This window comes from Opisthocomus hoazin, chromosome Z (genome assembly GCF_030867145.1).
Source record: "Opisthocomus hoazin isolate bOpiHoa1 chromosome Z, bOpiHoa1.hap1, whole genome shotgun sequence".
Classification (NCBI taxonomy): Eukaryota; Metazoa; Chordata; class Aves; order Opisthocomiformes; family Opisthocomidae; genus Opisthocomus; species Opisthocomus hoazin.
In genome coordinates, this window is record NC_134454.1 from 36,500,365 (window position 1) to 36,513,482 (window position 13,118).

At 40.4% G+C, this 13,118-nt stretch overlaps 1 protein-coding gene across 2 annotated transcripts in view; it reads right to left on the reverse strand.

Annotated features, from left to right (window-relative positions):
- LINGO2 (leucine rich repeat and Ig domain containing 2) overlaps positions 1-13,118 on the reverse strand; it is a 579,240-nt gene that overhangs the window by 355,535 nt on the left and 210,587 nt on the right. For both annotated transcript variants that reach the window (XM_075410839.1, XM_075410838.1), the window contains exon 2: positions 1,961-2,073. The gene's annotated coding sequence lies outside the window, so the exon portion shown is untranslated. The remainder of the gene's footprint in view (positions 1-1,960; positions 2,074-13,118) is intronic.

Below are 13,118 nucleotides of genomic sequence, written 5' to 3' on the forward strand. Positions count from 1 at the left end.
CTTTGTATCTACCAGAGACAGAAACTGAGTGAAATATTTTAAAAGTCAGATACTATCTTCTATTAAATTATTCTTTGAAGAAATGGAAACAACCAGCGATACAAGAAAAGAGGAAGAAAACGCCACTAGGAGAAAATAATATTGCATTGCCTGGATGCATTAGAATGACAAAGAAAGGAGTTCTATTAACTGGCAGAATTCTTTTCTAGATGGTTTATTTATCTTTTAGCTTATTTTCTTTATTCCAGCTCTCTATTTAGATTGAAAACACCTTATCTAGATGAAATAATACCTGTCAAAACATATAGCAACTGTAAAACAACTTGTTTCTGCTCTAAGGTAGAAAAGTTGGGCATGGAGAAGTGAAGTTGGGAATGGGAAGATGGGATTGAGAAGGTGCTTTCAGATTTCTATTTGTTTCTTACCATCCTACATTTTTAATGAGCAACAGATTAAATTAATCTTAGACTGTTTTTCCCATGACAATAATTGGTCAGTGATCCTCTGGTCTTTACCTCGACACATGAGTGTTTTCATCTTCTTGTTTTTCCCTTGTCCTCTTGAGAAGGAGGAGTGACAGAGCAGCTGGGTGGGAGTCTGGCAGCCAGCCAAGGTCAACCCAACACGGTTTCTCTACATGCTCCTGCAATTCTTCACTAACAGACAGAAGTGTCTACTCCTAATGAGCTATACTGACACTGGGCTAAAGCCAACATCTGTTCCGTGGTGAAGGTTACAATAGCACAATTCTGCTTTGGTAAGAACAAATATTTGCTCAATCAATGCATGCGCTGTTATAGTGATCAGGTCAGCTCAAGAGGGTGAAGGGTAAGCAAGTTGTTCTACCACGGCAATATCTTACTTCATTAATGCTGGACATTTTTATTTGTTTCAATGACAAGATATTTGCCCACAAAACAAAACAGTGCTGTTTTCAGAATGGCAATCTTTCCATAGTGCTTTCCCACAGAAGCAGCAGTTCTTTCACACCATGCTGGAAGCGTGTCTTGCAGTCTAAATACACATTCTAGTGTCATACGAAAGGTTCCTACACTGTATTGAATTCTTAAATTTATTATGTATTTATTATACAAAAAACATGCTTTACTCTCCCTACTGTGTAGGTTAAAACAATAGGTTCAAAGCTAACTTATCTGGTGACTTCAATGGAGAAGGGGAGAAGCTTTATTTGAACTCATGGCAATGAATTTTTTTCAGGTTTTTCAGTTCCTGGGGGGAATTGTCACTATTTTTCAATCTTGCTTTTTGTTACCTTGAATTCTTCTCAGAATTCATACAGAACAAATTTAGAATTAAAAAAAAAACATACACATAAGCAAATCCACCATATATCAGACTTCAAATAAAGATGAGTGTGAGCCTTTGGACGCTAAAAGAATTAAACTTTAAACTGTGCTTTATATTCTAACTAACCTTCAAAGGTTATTTAAATAATCAGATTTCTGTTCTCCCCAAAATGCAGTAGTACCATGGAATATCAACATTAAAATCTCCTCCACTGGAGAAGCTCAAGAAGCAAACTCCCAGATGTTGATGGCATCTCCATCTTGTTACTTCATTATTTCTGAGGGCAAAATCCAAGTGGTGGTAGGAGACTCGAAGGGTGTTGTTATGACAGATCCAATGGAAATTCACCAAAGTCCATCACAAAATGCTATCAGAGAAACTAAGTTTCTCTGGGACACGGAAAAGGTCCTTATAGTGATAAGTGATTGCCTAAAAGGTGAGAAATAGAGGAGCGAATCATTTTTCCCAGTAGAAGGATATCACTTTTGTCTCATCTTACAACCATCTGCACGTAGCCCCAAGCTGCTCTTTAGTTGGTACCAAGCTGATGTCAGAGAACTGCACAAGCTTTACTAACCAGGTATGGAAATGGTAGAGGAAATACAGTATCATTGCATGTACAGTGATACACATAGGAAAAAAAAGCACTCACATTAAATAAAAAGTAGTGTGATCTCTTCTCATCACCGCTCCTCAGAAGGAAGACTTGGGAGTCTTCGAAAGCAGGTCTGTGAGGACATCAGCTTAGTAGTCAGGAAAGTAAACCTGAATGATAAGAATCACTGTGAATGGGAGAGAAAAAAATTGAAAATACCGAGACATAAATGATAGGGGAGGGGCTACCACCCTTTTCTACAAAGTATTTAGTGGCATAGATAATGCCGACTACAAGAATCAGTGGGAACTATACAATATTCAGCAGAATAAAAATCCAAAATAAACAAAAAGATGCATTTCATTCATGGATTGTGCAGGGAAAACACAGATTTTTTTGTCCCAGGTGTTCTCATTGTCAAATTTTTGGAGGAAATATCATATGGGGGAACTCCCCTTTGGTAACTCTAGAATACTTTATCTAAATTTGTCCATTGCAACAGCATAAGTGCAATCTCAGTCAAGATGCTGTTTTAAGGAAGAGGACAACTGTCACAAAAATAATGCTGAGAGTGTCACAACATCAACATCAGAAGCCATCAAAAGCAGTAGTCACCAAATACACTACACAGGGATAGCCTGAAGATATTAAAGATTTCATTTGGATTTTGTGAGCCACATGCCAGACATGTGATAGAAATTAAGATAGTTCTGCCCTAAAAGCACACAATAAACATAAGCATCACGAAAATAAGTTCTGTGACCTACATATTCTAAAATATTGAAAACATTAAAGGCCACAGAGCTAAAATGTTGAGATACAACACAACCAAAAAGCTGACTGCTTTAACTGTCAAAAAAAAAAAAAAAATCAGCTTTTAAAATGGTTTCAAAATTCTACTACTAATAATGAAGATCCTCCAGATCTATATCTGGACACCATAACTAATTAGTTTCACATATGATTTACAGTAGGGTTTCAGGCATTAAATAATGAAATTCTTTAGATACTAGAGCTTTTTAAGGCTAGTGGCCATATTTTTCCTCAAATTAAATCACTGGGGTTTTTTACAGATTTCCAAAGAGATGTTACCCAAGACACACTGAGGACAGCAGTAGTTTGTTTTGCAAATATGTCATAGTTCAAAAAATTATCTTAAAATGTATGTTTCTTGTCAAGCACTAATGAATTGAACAAATAAAAATTTCCATATAAGCCTAAGGCAGACAGTGGGTTTTTTTTAAGAGATGTGTTTGATTGACTGTAATGCATATTAAGCTTAGAGCCAGCTTTTTAAAAACATAAATGAACTAGCTAATAAAAAAGCAAACCCTGCTGGATGCAGTTATCATACTTTCGCTGAAAGCATATCTCAGAGACTTGGTATTGAAGGAATGAATTCAAAAAAATCTGCTGCACTCCGATGTCTGCAAACACATCCTTTAAGAGTAAATTTTATGAACATACAGAAAAGCTTCCAAAACTTCACTGCTCTTAGCAGAGTTGCTAAGTTGTGCCAGACCAATGTAACTCACAGACACCTATTTCTTCTCCTGACTTCATTCTGCTCTCCTCAGCTACGAGGAGTTTCAGAGTGAGACAGTGGAAGCGGAGCTTTGTGAGAGTAGGCATTGTACTGAAATGTCCGCTGTTTCCTGTTTGTAGTTACAGGGCATACTATGCTCTGTAGATGAGTAATTGCATCTTAGCATTTCAGATCCTGCACAAGAAAACACTGGAAATTGAAAAAACAGATGTTAAAGTTGATGCAACTGAAAGTACTGACTTTAAATTGCAGAAAAAGTCATTAAAATTCCTGTCAGGGGAAAAAAGATTTCTGATTCTAAGGATAGTACAGCAGTGAAATGTAATGTCTATCGCAGTGGTGAAACCTCCAGTACTTCCGCCCTTATGAAACTTATATAAACATCTGTCAGAAATGACATACAAACAGCTAGAGGCAGGGCTGAGGGGAGTGTGTTATATACTCTTGAGGACCCATTAGGCCTACCTTCCATGACTCTTTCAATAATTTCTAATATTTTAAGAGTAGAAATCGAATATAGACTTGGGTTCGTATTTTACTATCTGACCTAAAATACACATCTCTCATCACTTTATTTCAGTTATGTAAAGTGACCAAAAGTTAACAGAGGCATTTTTTTCAGGTTTAAAACCATGAGAAAGCTGAAAAAAAAGTTCAAATGTCCCTTTTAAATATCCTCAAGAGTTATATGACCTTCATTTACCACAATTTTTATTTTAATCATATAAAAGATTTCTGAAGCCAAAGAATGTATTATCCCATTTGCTTTGCACAAAGCACATACACATTCCTTGATGCTTTTGTTGAAAGTCAAAAAAATGGACACTGAGGCATTCCACAATGAGAATTAAATTCCATCATTTTGTTCATTTTTCATCATCATATAACCTTCAATTAGAATTAATGGTGACCAATTTTAACGTTTAAGAACTACTGTAGAAAAAAGTGATGTGAAGAAGCTTATGGTGTTTGTAAAATCAATCTTATGGCTCTCAAAAATTTACTCATTTTCCAATAAAAGTCAAAATATTTGGTCACTCCTTATCATAATGCTACAAACAAAATGCAAAATTAAAACTACCAAGAAATGCAAGTAAAAATACTGGAATCCAGGATAAATTTCTAAGTGTCACCCGATTAAACCACAGTCATCTGTCTCTCTCCTTTCAGTGTTTTCTCTCTCTGACATCAATAGCATTCCGCCATAAAGACTAAACAATTGTTAATTTCATTCTTCTATATGTCGTTCAAGTGCTAATCAGGTTTAAAGCCCTCTATCAAATTCAAACTCCATACATCTGAAAAAGTAGAAGGCAGTGTTGTTTATGCCCTGACTATATATATGTATCATATGTAGGTTTTTATTTCATCTCTGCCATTCCAAACATAAAGGTAACTAATATTGACATATGCCTCCTACTGAAATCACAGAATCACAGAATGACAGAATGTTCGGGGTTGGAAGAGACCTCTCTGAGTCATCTAGTCCAACGCCCCTGCTGAAGCAGGGTCACCTACAGCAGGCTGCACAGGACCTTGTCCAGGAGGGTCTTGAATATCTCCAGAGAAGGAGACTCCACTACCTCCCTGGGCAGCCTGTTCCAGTGCTCTGTCACCCTCAGAGGGAAGAAGTTCTTCCTCATGTTCAGACAGAACTTCCTGTTACTCAGTTTGTGCCCATTGCCCCTTGTCCTGTTGCTGGGCACCACTGAAAAGAGCTTGGCCCCATCCTCCTGACACCCATCCTTGAGATATTTATAAGCATTTCTAAGGTCCCCTCTCAGCCTGCTCTTCTCCAGGCTAAACAAGCCCACTCCTTCAGCCTTTCCTTGTAGAAGAGATGCTCCAGTCCCCTCATCATCCTTGTAGCCCTCCGCTGGACTGTCTCCAGTAGCTCCTCATCTTTCTTGAACTGGGGAGCCCAGAACTGGACACAGTACTCCAGATGGGGCCTCCCTAGGGCAGAGTAGAGGGGAAGGAGAATCTCCCTCGACCTGCTGACCTCACTCTTCCTAATGCACCCCAGGATCTCATTGGCCTTCTTGGCAACCAGGGCACACTGCTGGCTCATAGTCAACTTGTCGTCCACTAAGACACCCAGGTCCCTCTCCACAGAGCTGCTCTCCAGCAGATCCACCCCAAGCCTGTACTGGTGCATGGGGTTTTTCCTCCCCAGGTGCAGGACCCTGCATTTCCCCTTGTTGAACCACAAGGGGTTTCTCTCTGTCCAACTCTCCAGCTTGTCCAGGTCACGCTGAATGGCAGCACAGCCTTCTGGTGTATCTACCACTCCTCCCAGTTTTGTGTCATCAGCAAACTTACTGAGGGTACATTCTAACTCTTCATCCAGGTCACTGATGAAGAAGTTGAACAAGACTGGGCCCAGTACTCAACCATCGGGGACACCACTAGTTACTGGCCTCCAACTAGACTCAGTGCCGCTGATGACAATCCTCTGTGCTCTGCCATTCAGTCAGTTCTCAATCCACCTCCCTGACCACTCATCCAGCCCACACTTCCTCAGCTTCCCTAGGAGGATGTCATGGGAGACTGTCGAAAGCCTTGATGAAGTCTAGGTAGACAACATCCACAGCTCTCCCCTCATCTACCCAGACAGTCATGCTATCATAGAAGGCTAGCAGATTAGTCAATCATGATTTCCCCTTGGTGAATCCATGTTGACTACTCCTGATAACCTTCTTTTCTTCCACTTGCTTGATGATGGCCTCTAGAATGAGCTGCTCCATCACCTTTCCCAGGATGGAGGTGAGGCTGACCAGCCTGTAGTTCCCTGGGTCCTCCTTCTTGCCCTTTTTGAAGATTGGAGTGACATTGGCTTTTCTCCAGTCCTCGGGCACCTCTCCTGTCCTCCAGGAACTTTCAAAGATGATGGAGAGTGGCTCCGCAATGACATCCGCCAGCTCCCTCAGCACTCATGGGTGCATTCCACTGGGGCCCATGGATTTGTGGATGTCCGGATTGCTCTAGCGATCCCTCACACAGTCCTCCTTGACCAAGGGAGGGTCATCCTCTCTGTGGACTTCTTCTCTTACCTCCAGGGCCTCGGATTCCTGAGGGCCTGCCTTAGCACTGAAGACTGAACCAAAGAAGGCATTCAGTAACTCAGCTTTCTCTGCATCCTCCATCATCAGGACACCCACCTCGTTCAGTAGCAGCCCCACATTATCCCTAATCTTCCATGTGCTGCTGATGTACTTGAAGAAGTCCTGCTGCTTGTCTTTGACATCCCTTGACAGATTCAGTTCCAGGTGGACCTTAGCCTTCCTCATTGCATCCCTGCATGCTTTGACAACATTCTTGTACTCTTCCCAAGTGGCCTGTCCCTCTTTCCACATTCCCTGGACCTTTGTCTTTCACCTGAGCTCCACTAGTAGCTCCTTGCTCATCCATGCGGGTCTCCTGCCTCCTTTTCTAGATTTCTTTCTCAGGGGGATGCATTGATCCTGAGCATGGAGCAAGTTATGTTTAAACAGCGACCAGCACTCTTGGACCCCCCTGCCTTAGAATCATAGAATCATAGAATCATAAAAAGTTTTGGGTTCGAAGGGACCCCTAGAGGTCATCCAGTCCAACCCCCCCGCAGCGAGCAGGGACACCACTAACTAGATCAGGTTGCTCAGAGCCCTGTCCGACCTGGTCTTGAATGTTTCCAGGGATGGGGCCTCCACTACCTTCTAGAGCCCTGACCCACGGCATCTCTCAGCCATCCATCCCACCTCCTCGCATGGTGGGAGAAATACTGTTCAGTGTGTTACACATCAGCAGAATCACCGTTATTAAGAATTGCCTAATGACAGACAAATGTTCTGAATATTTCTTGCAATGAACCACGTCATCAGCTCACTTCTGATAATCTGTGACACCACCAAAAGGCTCAGGTTTTCTTACAGTTGTGAAACACCTCATGGTGGTCTAGTGTTCTGGGAACCATACTTGATTTAATTTTCTTTTTAATTTTGGAGGTATATAGGAGTGATTACAATAGCTGAAATTATCATGTCAAACTATTCTATGAGAAATCACCTCTTTTTATCATGGATATCAGGAAGACACATAGTCTTTTACAAACCAAAGAGTTTACGAAACTACTGTAGATAACAATTCAAAATTGCCATTCACTGTAAAACAGAGATAGGGACACATCTTAAACACGTCACACTGAACTGGACAAACACAACATGAGCATCTAGAATACCCAGTACTCACATTTGTCAGTCAATCATCACTAGTAATGGCAGGTTTAATTTGCACAATGTCTGACACACGGCTTTATTTTGCTGCATGACACTTCAAAGGAATCACTCTGACATTAAAAAAAAAGGCGTAAATGAAATGATATGATACAGTGTTTAACTGTTGCAACAGTCCATTTTATATTCTTTTCTCATCAGCTCAGCAAATAGGATTTTTCACGAGAAAAAGTGGAGGATTAAGACTGTTATTCAGGAGTGTTTGCCATTTCAGTCAGATATGTGCTGAGACAAGAAGAGATGAGAAGTTACGAGAACACGGATTAAGAAAACATGCACTTGTGTGAGTGTAAGTGCAATAGTACTACTGTATTTTCTGCATATGCCCATAACCTTTGTTTTTCAGGTGCCTACCACCTCTGTAGTTTGCCTGCCTCTATTATATACAATAGCAACATTGCTTTCCATAATGTCATGCTAATTACTTGCGAAAGAATGTTCAGTTTTGTGCCATTGAAAAACTAGGATAATTTGGTCTCAGAACTTAATGAGAAGTTAGTGACAAAAAAAAAAGTATGTGTAATTTCAAAAACGCCTAAAAGCAGGCCTAGTACATAGTTACAGCAATCCATGTGAGACAGCAAATCCTACAGTAAGCTATTGTTTGTTAGCTTTTGTGGATAAGCATGTTTAATATTTTATTTGTTACTGGGAGTGGCCCTGTGTCTCTTCTAGGTCAGAGAAAGGTGAAAGATATGTGTCATGCTTCCATGGATGCTATTTGCTTTACCAGGGACACACAGAGCAATTTTAGTGCCAGTGGTATGGCATAACGATACCAAAAAGTGCTACTAAAATCCATGGGGATTACCAAAGAAGGAAGAACCAATCAAGGAATTATTTTGCTTACTGCTTCTCTGGCATACTCTGAAATAAATCTGAACTGCTTCTGGGGTGCATCAAGAGGACTGTGGCCAGTAGGTTGAGGGAGATTCTCCTCCCCCTCTACTCTGCCCTAGGGAGGCCCCATCTGGAGTACTGTGTCCAGTTCTGGGATCCCCACTTCAAGAAAGACAAGGATCTACTGGACAGAGTCCAGCGGAGGGCTATGAGGATGATGAGGTGAATGAAGCATCTGTCCTGTGAGGAAAGGCTGAGGGAGATGGGCTTGTTCAGCCTGAAGAAGAGAAGGCTGAGAGGAGACCTAATATATGCTTATTAATATCTCAAGGGTGGGTATCACGAGGATGGGGCCAAACTCTTTTCAGTGGTGCCCAGTGACAAGACAAGGGGCAATGGGCACAAACTGAAGCATAGGAAGTTCCGTCTGAACATGAGGAAGAACTTCTTCACTCTGAGGGTGACGGAGCACTGGAACAGGCTGCCCAGGGAGGTTGTGGAGTCTCCTTCTCTGGAGATATTTAAGACCCTCCTGGACAAGGTCCTGTGCAGCCTGCTGTAGGTGACCCTGCTTCAGCAGGGGCGTTGGACTAGATGACCCACAGAGGTCCCTTCCAACCCCTACCATTCTGTGATTCTGTGATTCTTCCACACCCAGGGTTTCTCCTCATGCATAGTCACATACAGCAACAAGTGCCTCAATTAAAAAAGTTACACCTACAAAATAAGGCAGCTCTCCAGCATGCTGGAGATACTTAATTTTATAGCTGTAATCTACCCGTAATGTAATTGATAAATTTTAGCAATATAAAAGAGAATACAGAACTGTCACTATAACTAAATCAACTTTATATGAATGTTCTTATACTAAAGCAAAATGTTATTTGACCTTGCACTTGTAATTTGATGGATGATTCAAGTGCAGACCCGATTCATTTTAGAGGACTATGTTTATAAAACACATGACATTAGTCTTCAGACTGGGAAACTGAGCTCTGGCCCTTAAGGCTTGTAGTAATCTTAGCCGAATTGTAGTCTGGAAAACCGATACATTTACGCTTTCCTTACCCTTTGGCAACATTACTTTCGGGGTAAGAGCTCTAGCAGCAAATATTTTGTTATATAGTCAGAGCTTGGTGCAGCTAGTGAAGCAAATCAAAACACTCTAAGCTCCAGATGCTTCATTTCATGAATTCACCCCAAAGCAAACAGATCACCATCTGGGCGTATGAAACGGAAAGATAAAATATACACTTAAAGTAGTCTGTGTTTGTGAGTACAGTGTATGTAGATTATGGTTTGAGTTTAGTATATCAGTATAGGAATTACATGATTTTAAAAGATAACACCCTATGAATTAGAAATGTTTTCTACCTGAATGGTATTTAAGATATTATTAAGATTTTGAACTGACACTTCGGATGAAAGGTAATATGCTTTAATTCAGCTTCCAAGAACATAAAAAATTTTGACCCAACACCACCGATAACATCTGGACTAGTGATTTATTTTTCTAATTTTTGTTCTTTATTTGAGACATTCAGAAAATATAACAAGGCTAATTAAAGCATATTATTTCAGAGAACAAACTGTAACTGCCCAAACAAACAGAACTCATTTGCCTGAGTGGCTTTTACATATGCTTTTATCTTCACACAGGTTAAAAGCTCACGCTACAAACATACACAGGGTAGATCATAAACTCTTCCCCTATGACTTATACATATACACACTTCAACCTTCTTAAAAACCTGAAGTTTTTTCACAGGGTGCTCAATACCTATTATGAAATTTTGGACCCATTGAAGACCATGAAGAAGAACTCCCACCAATTCCAGCTGAGCTTACACTTCACCTTTTAATTTCTTTTGCCACAGAAATGTATTTTATTGTAGCCAATAGCCTGAAACATGTGGAATCATGTAGACTGAAGCCTTTTATGTAATTTCGCACCATGGATGTGCTTACTGTCAGCAGCACAGGGCAAACGGCAGCAGTAAACATTGTCTGAGAAGTGAACTCAGTTTGGGAAGCAAGGCAGCCACTTTCTTCCTGGACTCAAGAACTCCCAGCAAAGTCAATCTGGATGCAGATGTTCTCCACTGTCTTGCCAGATAAAGAACTCATAGGAATCACACAGGGGTGGAAAGGCTTCAGGCAGAGTCACTTTTGAGTTGACTGACATTATTGTAGGTACACTGGGCTTGAGCTAATTCCTCTAGAATCTCTACCACTCACCCATGCTCCAGGCGCTGCATTAGGAGAGGCATTTTCCATCTGAGAAATGCAGAAATCCCATTCAGATTACTACTGCGTTTACAGTAATACAGTTACCGCAAATTCCCTGGTGATTGTGGTGTGAACATCCCTCACATTCCTGCAAGAGACTGCCGTGGGTTCAGGTCCATTTTGCTCATCTCAGCAGTGCATACTGTGGATACCTTGACCTTATGCCCTTTACCTTCAGTATAAGCCAGCATGAACACGTGGCTCATACTACTGGACTCGGATTCTAAAATGGGACGGTTATGTTTCTATTCTATGCTAATCTGAGACCTCTTCCTCCAGTCTTCTTTAATATCAACATAATTTCTATTATGGATTATCTACTTGAGAACTTTTACATCCCTTATTTTCAGCAAATTCTCAGTAACTGTAGTCTTTGTTCTTATTGCTCAAAGTGCCTTTGAACTTACGAATAAAATACATTCACAGAACAGATCTGGAAAAGACTGTAATTTTCAGGCCTGGAGGAGACAGAATCACTACACCAAAAACACATTTCCTCTCCCTGACCTTGGAAAGACAAATGTCTTCAAGGTTTGAATTGAGCCCACAATCAATCTGATTGTAGACTTTTAATGACACTGATGGGTACAGGAAAAGATTTTTGTGTTACAGATCTTGTGATACTGTAGAGTTGATACCCACCATAATATTTGAATTGAATCAGAATTTGCATCTATTATAAGGCATTGCACTCATGGTGGGAAACACAAACACTTAGGTAAGTCAAAAGAAACTTTCATTTAAATGCAATGATTGAAAGCATTCTGATTTCAATTAAAGTGGGTGAGTAATGACTTAATTAAAATTTTAGAATGGAAAGTTTAGGATAATAATGGATTGACATTATTTCATTTTTTTCATTAAAGAATGATTCTGATCTGACCAAAAATGTTCCCAATTTGAAAATTCACAACCATGGCATTTGAGTAAGGATTAACATTTCCAAAGGTTTCCCACAGGAATGCATATAAGTATATAACTTCAAAGGCTGGATTTTTAAAAGAATATTTAGGTTTGAGTAAGGATTAACATTTTCAAAGGTTCCCCACAGGAATGCATATAAGTATATAACTTCAAAGGTTGGATTTTGAAAAGAGTATTTAGGTTTGATGATGTTTACTAGAAAAAGATTTGGTAATCACTACTGAAATATTCAAATCCAAACAAAGGGTAATAGTCCAAATGGATGCCCCTCTTTTGAAACACTTCATAAATGCAAATTTCTAGCCATCTTAGTCTTGCTCATGTGCTCATCATGTTGTGATTTCAAAGCAACAATTTCTATACACGAAGAATGTGAGCATCCTGGGCCCCTACTCTATAGCACTTCACAGTTAAAAAAGCATATGCATATATTTTATTGGAAAAATGGAATCTATAAAAATATTCTCAGATATATTAGCAACCAAGAAGGTATAAGTTGGCATACTGTTTTGGTTTCGGCTGCCGCCACAACAAAAGTGCCACGCGGCTGCCCCTCCCCCCGCCGCGGTGTGGAGAATGGAAAGAAACAGGCAGAAACCAGTGGGTTGGGATAAGGGCAGTTTAACAGAACAGCAAACAAAGGGAACAGCAACAACAACGATACAGATAAGGGGAATACACAGAACAAACCGCACGACCCCACAGAACCGCTCTCCCGGACAGGACTGGCGCCGCGCGCTCCAGAGCCGCGAGTGAGTTCCCACCGCGCCGCCCCCCCCACCGGAACCCCGCATGACGGCACATGGTATGGAATACCCGGCTCTGTTTGGCCAGGTTGGGGTTGGGTCAGCCCACCCGGCTGTGCCCCTTCCTGGATTCTGGTGAAAATTAACCCTGTCATGGCCGAACCCAGGACAAATACTTTATTCATTTATCTTTTTCTAGGTATCTTGTACTCAACAAAGCATTTCTATCTCCTGAAAAATTTGATTTAGTGAAAAGTGGAGAAAATCCTCAGTGAAATAAATATGACTTGTCACTAAGTGTGCAAAGAAAACATTTGATCTTTTCTCCCTTTTTATGCACAAATGACACAATATTTTCCAGAAGACTTTTGTGAAGTTTGACTCCGGTTTGTTTCTTGTTTTAATTATTATCATTTTAGACATATAAGAAAACTAACAGCTTTACTTCAGAAAGGAGAAGGAGAAAGAAAAGGCATAAAGATCCACATTTATGGAGAACTATAAGTTAATAAGGTCCTGAGAGAATCAAAGCCAGTAACTGTGAACTTAAGACTTGAAAACCAGGATAAGTAACCTCTGAAATATGTGTCTTCTGCCTA